The following is a 4983-nucleotide window of genomic DNA, read 5'->3' as shown; positions in this document are numbered from 1 at the left end:
TCGGTTTTAAAGGATTTCCCCTTTATCCTTAAGCTGTGACCCCTTGTCCTGGAAGATATCAGACAACACATGATTACAATCGAGCCATTTAAAGTATGCAGATTTGTTCACAAGGTTTAGGAGTAGAATTAGGCCATTCGGCCCATCGAGTCTATTCCACCATTAAATCATGGCTGATCTCTGCCTCCTAACCCCATTTTCCTGCCCTCTCCCCATAACACTTGACACCCGTTCTGATTAAGAATTTGTCTATCTTTACCTTAAAAATATCTACTGACTTGGCCTCCACAGCCCACTGTGCCAATGAGTTCCACAGATTAACTGCCCTCTGACTAAAGAAGTTCCTCCTCACCTCCTTTCTAAAAGAGCGCCCTTTAATTCTGAGGCGATGACCTCTGGTCCTAGACTCTCCCACCAGTGGAAACATCCTCTCCACATCCACTTGTTGTAGGAGTACAGATTTAAAAGAGTGGAGCGATTGTAATGCGTGATTGCAGATCCATTTCTATGACCAGCACACAAATAGTCGCCCGGCTTGGGCGCCATCTTGGATCCAACTCCCAACTCAATGACTCCCAAGATCCAAGTGCCAAGGCCTTGGCCACAATTGATCAGCCATTTCACATTTTTACCATCACAAACAGTCTGCCCTGTGCTCAGCTCAGAAGCCAGGATAACGGTGGTTTAATAGTAGAGTGGCTTGGCATTGGTAGATGGGCAGATGGATGGGGAGGGAATGGCAGGGCTCAGGGTAACGATAATATTGGATTGCAGAAGGGGATGGGAATTGCAAAACGAACAGTGAGGTGGAGTAGGGACGAACGGGATATTTGCGGGGTTTAGTTTAATTTAGTTTCGCTTAGTTTAGTTTTGACATACAGTGCGGAAACGGGCCCTTCGGCCCACCGAGTCCGTGCTGACCAGCGATCCCGGCACACTAACACTATCCTGCACACATGGCTTTCTCAGACACTGTGGCACTCTCCATGTTAACATTTGCTCCCAACATTCCTATCACCACAACCTTAGACCTGCAGTAGCAGGCGTTTTATTTGTCCCTACCCTGGCCTCTTGCATCCAGAATAAAGATGCCTGAACCAGGCCCCACCTCTAAACATTTCCATGTATCATTCTTCAGTCATTTCTTAAACCAGAGCCTCTTCCTCTTGTGTAGTTTAGTTTAGTTTAGTTTAGTTAGTTTAGTTTAGTTTAGTTTAGTTTAGTTTAGTTGAGAGATACGGCGTGGAAACAGGCCCACCGTCCCACCGAGTCCACTCCGACCAGCGATCACCCCACACACTAACACTATCCTACACACACTAGGGGCCATGTACAATTAGGCCAAGCCAGTTAACCGACAAACCTGTACGTCTTTGGAGTGTGGAAGGAAACCGAAGATCTCGGAGAAAACCCGCACAGGTCGCGGGGAGAACGTACAGACTCTGTACAGACAGCACCCGTAGTCAGGATCGAACCCGGGTCTCTGGCGCTGTAAGGCAATAGCTCTACCTCTGCGCCACCGTGTCGCCCTTGATGTTCTCATGTTCATAACTTCATACCTGAACCTTTAGGAGTAGAAATTAGGTCCATGCACAAATATTACAAATATTATGTTAATTATTAAACATTGATAAAATACCCCGATAATTTACTTTTTTTTTAAACTAATTAAGTTAATTCATTGTTTTTATTGTCTTAAGTGATTTATTTTAAAGACTTGTTCATCTGTAACCTGAATAAAATGAGGTTGTGTAACACTTACTCACCAAACTGGCACAATAAAAAGCCTCATTAAATGGCCCGATGCTCCTGTTAAAATGTTTAAATGATGTTGACGGGTTGCATTGGCTAGACTTTCATTCCATCTCAATACGGAAGATAAAAGGTGACCCACAATCAGGATGTGAGATGATTAACACTTTGGACATAGTAGACACACGGAAATACTCTTCTCTGGTCATAGAAGATATAATAGATCTTATAGAAACAAATAAATCTCTTTAAGGATTGGACAGGCCAGATGCAGGAAAAATGTTCCCGATGTTGGGGGAGTCCAGAACCAGCGATCACAGTTTAAGAATAAGGGGCAGGCCATATAGGACTGAGATGAGGAAAAACTTTCACCCAGAGAGTTGTGAATCTGTGGAATTCTCTGCCATAGAAGGCAGTGGAGGCCAATTCACTGGATGTTTTCAAGAATGAGTTAGATATAGCTCTTTGGGCTAATGGAATCAAGGGATATGGGGAGAAAGCAGGATCAGGGTACTGATTTTAGATGATCAGCATGATTACATTGAATGGCAGCGCCGGCTCGAAGGGTCGAATGGCTTACTCCTGCACCTATTTTTTATGTTTCTATAACCTTAAGGTGGCACGGTGGCGCAGCGCAGCGGTAGAGTTGCTGCCTACAGCGAATGCAGCACCGGAGACCCGGGTTCGAACCTGACTACGGGTGCTGTTTGTACGGAGTTTGTACGTTCTCCCCATGACCGCGTGGGTTTTCTCTGAGATCTTCTGTTTCCTCCCACACCCCAAAGACGTACAGGTTTGTAGGTTAATTGGCTCAGTAAAATGTAAAAATTGTCCCTAGTGTGTGTAGGATAGCGATAATGTTCCGGGATCGCTGGTTGGTGCGGTCCTGGTGAGCCGAAGGGCCTGTTTCCACGCTGTATCTCTAAAACGAAAAAAAACAAGATTAGCTGAAGCCTGGCTAGCTCAGTTGGTAGAGCATGCGATTCTTAATCTCAGGGTCATGGGTTCGAGCCCTATGTTGGGTGACACAGTCTTTGGCGCCAAAATATTGGCGATGGGTGCAAAAATTTCACTGCGCAGCGCATATTTAGTTTTCGGAATTAGAGACTGGCCTGAAACCGACCAGCGATCTCCGCACATTAACACTATCCTACACACGCTAAGGACAATTTACATTGACACCAAGGCAATTAACCTACAAACCTGTACGTCTTTGGAGTGTGGGAGGAAACCGAAGATCTCGGAGAAAACCCATGCAGTCATGGGGAGAACGTGCAAACTCTGTACAGACGGCACCCGTAGTCAGGATCGAACCCAGGTCTCCAGCGCTGTAAGCGCTGGAAGGCAACAACTCTACCGCTGAGCCACCGTGGCAATAAAGAACCATTGTAATTCTTGTACCACTTCTCTGTGGCTGATATTTGATCTTAGAATCGACATAAGAGGAAGGTTCGGGTGCTGTCTACAGCAGTGGAATGGTTAATTTTCCAGAACAGCAGCCAGAGTTCTGGACCATTGATCACGAGATATGAGTTTGAGTCCCACCATGGCAGCTGGGAATTTACATTTAAGTAATTACACAAACCTGGAATTAATGAAACATTCATCAGGAAACCACTGGATTGTTGTAAAAAAATCCATCAGGTTCATTAATGTCTCAGGAATAAAATCTGCCATGTTTACCTGCTCTGGCTGTAGCTAACTTTCAGTGTTATAAAAATTCAATTCCTGTGTTTCCTTGTTTGAAAATCTTCCATCGTGTACTCATTGCTTGCTCTCAAGCCACATCATTGCTACATGTCCTTACCTCTGACATGTAGAGCATATTACTGCCTTAAATGAAGAAGTACATGGTGAATGGCTGCCATTGTACCAACAGCATGGATTCACGCCATCTGCACTCACATAATACAAAGCTTGCTGGGGGGAAATGGATCCATTACCGCCTGCTGGCTATAAATTACCATCAGATTTGTTCCCAATGTTGTACAAATTTGCTGGACGTTTTTTGATGCCATTTCCCTTGAATTTCCAATTTTCCAAGAAGTTTAAATGCATGTCATTGTACATTTGATATCTAGGGCCAAATCTGTTCATCACTTAAGCTACACCTGAATCTATCCACAATTACACCATTTAAGAATTTACCCAAGATAAATACCTGAAGGTAATAAGATAGTCACTCACTGTTCCCCACCACTGTCTGCTTTCTTTTGACAAAATTGCAATGTTCTGCTATTTCAATGAGCTGTGAATTGAAATAATTTGCAAATTTCTGCGGTGTCTCCATTTGCATAATTTTTATTTTACTCTTAGTGACTTACCAGATAAATAAACATGCATCAGATCTTGGAGTCAATCTCTGTTATGGCCCTGTCCCACTGTACGAGTTCACCTAAGAGCTCTCCCGAGTTTAAAAAAAAAATCAAACTCGTGGTAAGTATGTAGAATGTACGTAGCGGGTACGTCGGAGCTCGGGGACGTCTCTTAGCGGCTCGTAACGCTAACCGCAGGTACTCGGGAAACGCAGTGAGCTCGTGAAGACTCGTAAAGATTTTTCAACATGTTGAAAAATGTCCACGAGAGCCCCGAGTACTTACGACCGGCTATTAAGGTAATTCTCCGAGTTCGAATTAGGGGAAACTCGGGAGAACTCTTGAATTAGCTCAGACAGTGGGACAGGCCCTTTAGTCAAATAGTCGTCTGCCGGCTTGCCGATATTTGTGCTGCTGCCACAAGCATTCCATCATCTTTGTTTTTTCTTGAACGGTATTTCCTTCCTCTCCAACAAAGCACAAATTGCTGGAGGTCTCAGTGTGTCAGGCCAGATCTACGGATGGAATGGACGGACGGCTTTTTGGATCAGGGACCTTCTTCGGACTGAGTCTCTAGAAGGTGCTGACCTGAAATGGTGTCTGCACATTCCCTCCACAGATGCTGCTTGACCCATTGAGTTCCTCCAGCACTTTGTGTTTTGTTTAAGATTCCGGCATCTGCAATTTCTCATATCTTCCTTCCTCTCCACGTGGCCTGTGATTGTACACTCCAAGGGTGCCTATATATCTTGTTTACATTTGAATCATCAATTTCATCCCATTTGCCACATAAACAGTGAAGTTGAAGACCTTTAAGCCTAGTTTAGTTTAGTTTAGTTTAGTTAATTTAGTTTAGTTTAGTTAGTTTAATTTTGATTTGTTTAGTTAAGATTTGGTTAGTTAAGTTTAGAGGTAC

The 4983-nt window shown here is 44.0% G+C and overlaps 1 non-coding gene across 1 annotated transcript; it reads left to right on the top strand.

The window, feature by feature from the left end:
• The first annotated feature begins 2704 nt into the window (after nt 1-2704).
• On the top strand, nt 2705-2777 carry trnak-cuu (transfer RNA lysine (anticodon CUU)). Its single transcript has one exon. It is a non-coding gene; the product is annotated as a tRNA-Lys (tRNA).
• The last annotated feature ends 2206 nt before the right edge of the window (nt 2778-4983 follow it).

Source organism: Leucoraja erinacea, chromosome 31 (genome assembly GCF_028641065.1).
Source record: "Leucoraja erinacea ecotype New England chromosome 31, Leri_hhj_1, whole genome shotgun sequence".
Lineage (NCBI taxonomy): Eukaryota > Metazoa > Chordata > Chondrichthyes > Rajiformes > Rajidae > Leucoraja > Leucoraja erinaceus.
Note: the sequence above shows the minus strand (reverse complement) of the source record. Positions and strands in the feature narration are given on the sequence as shown.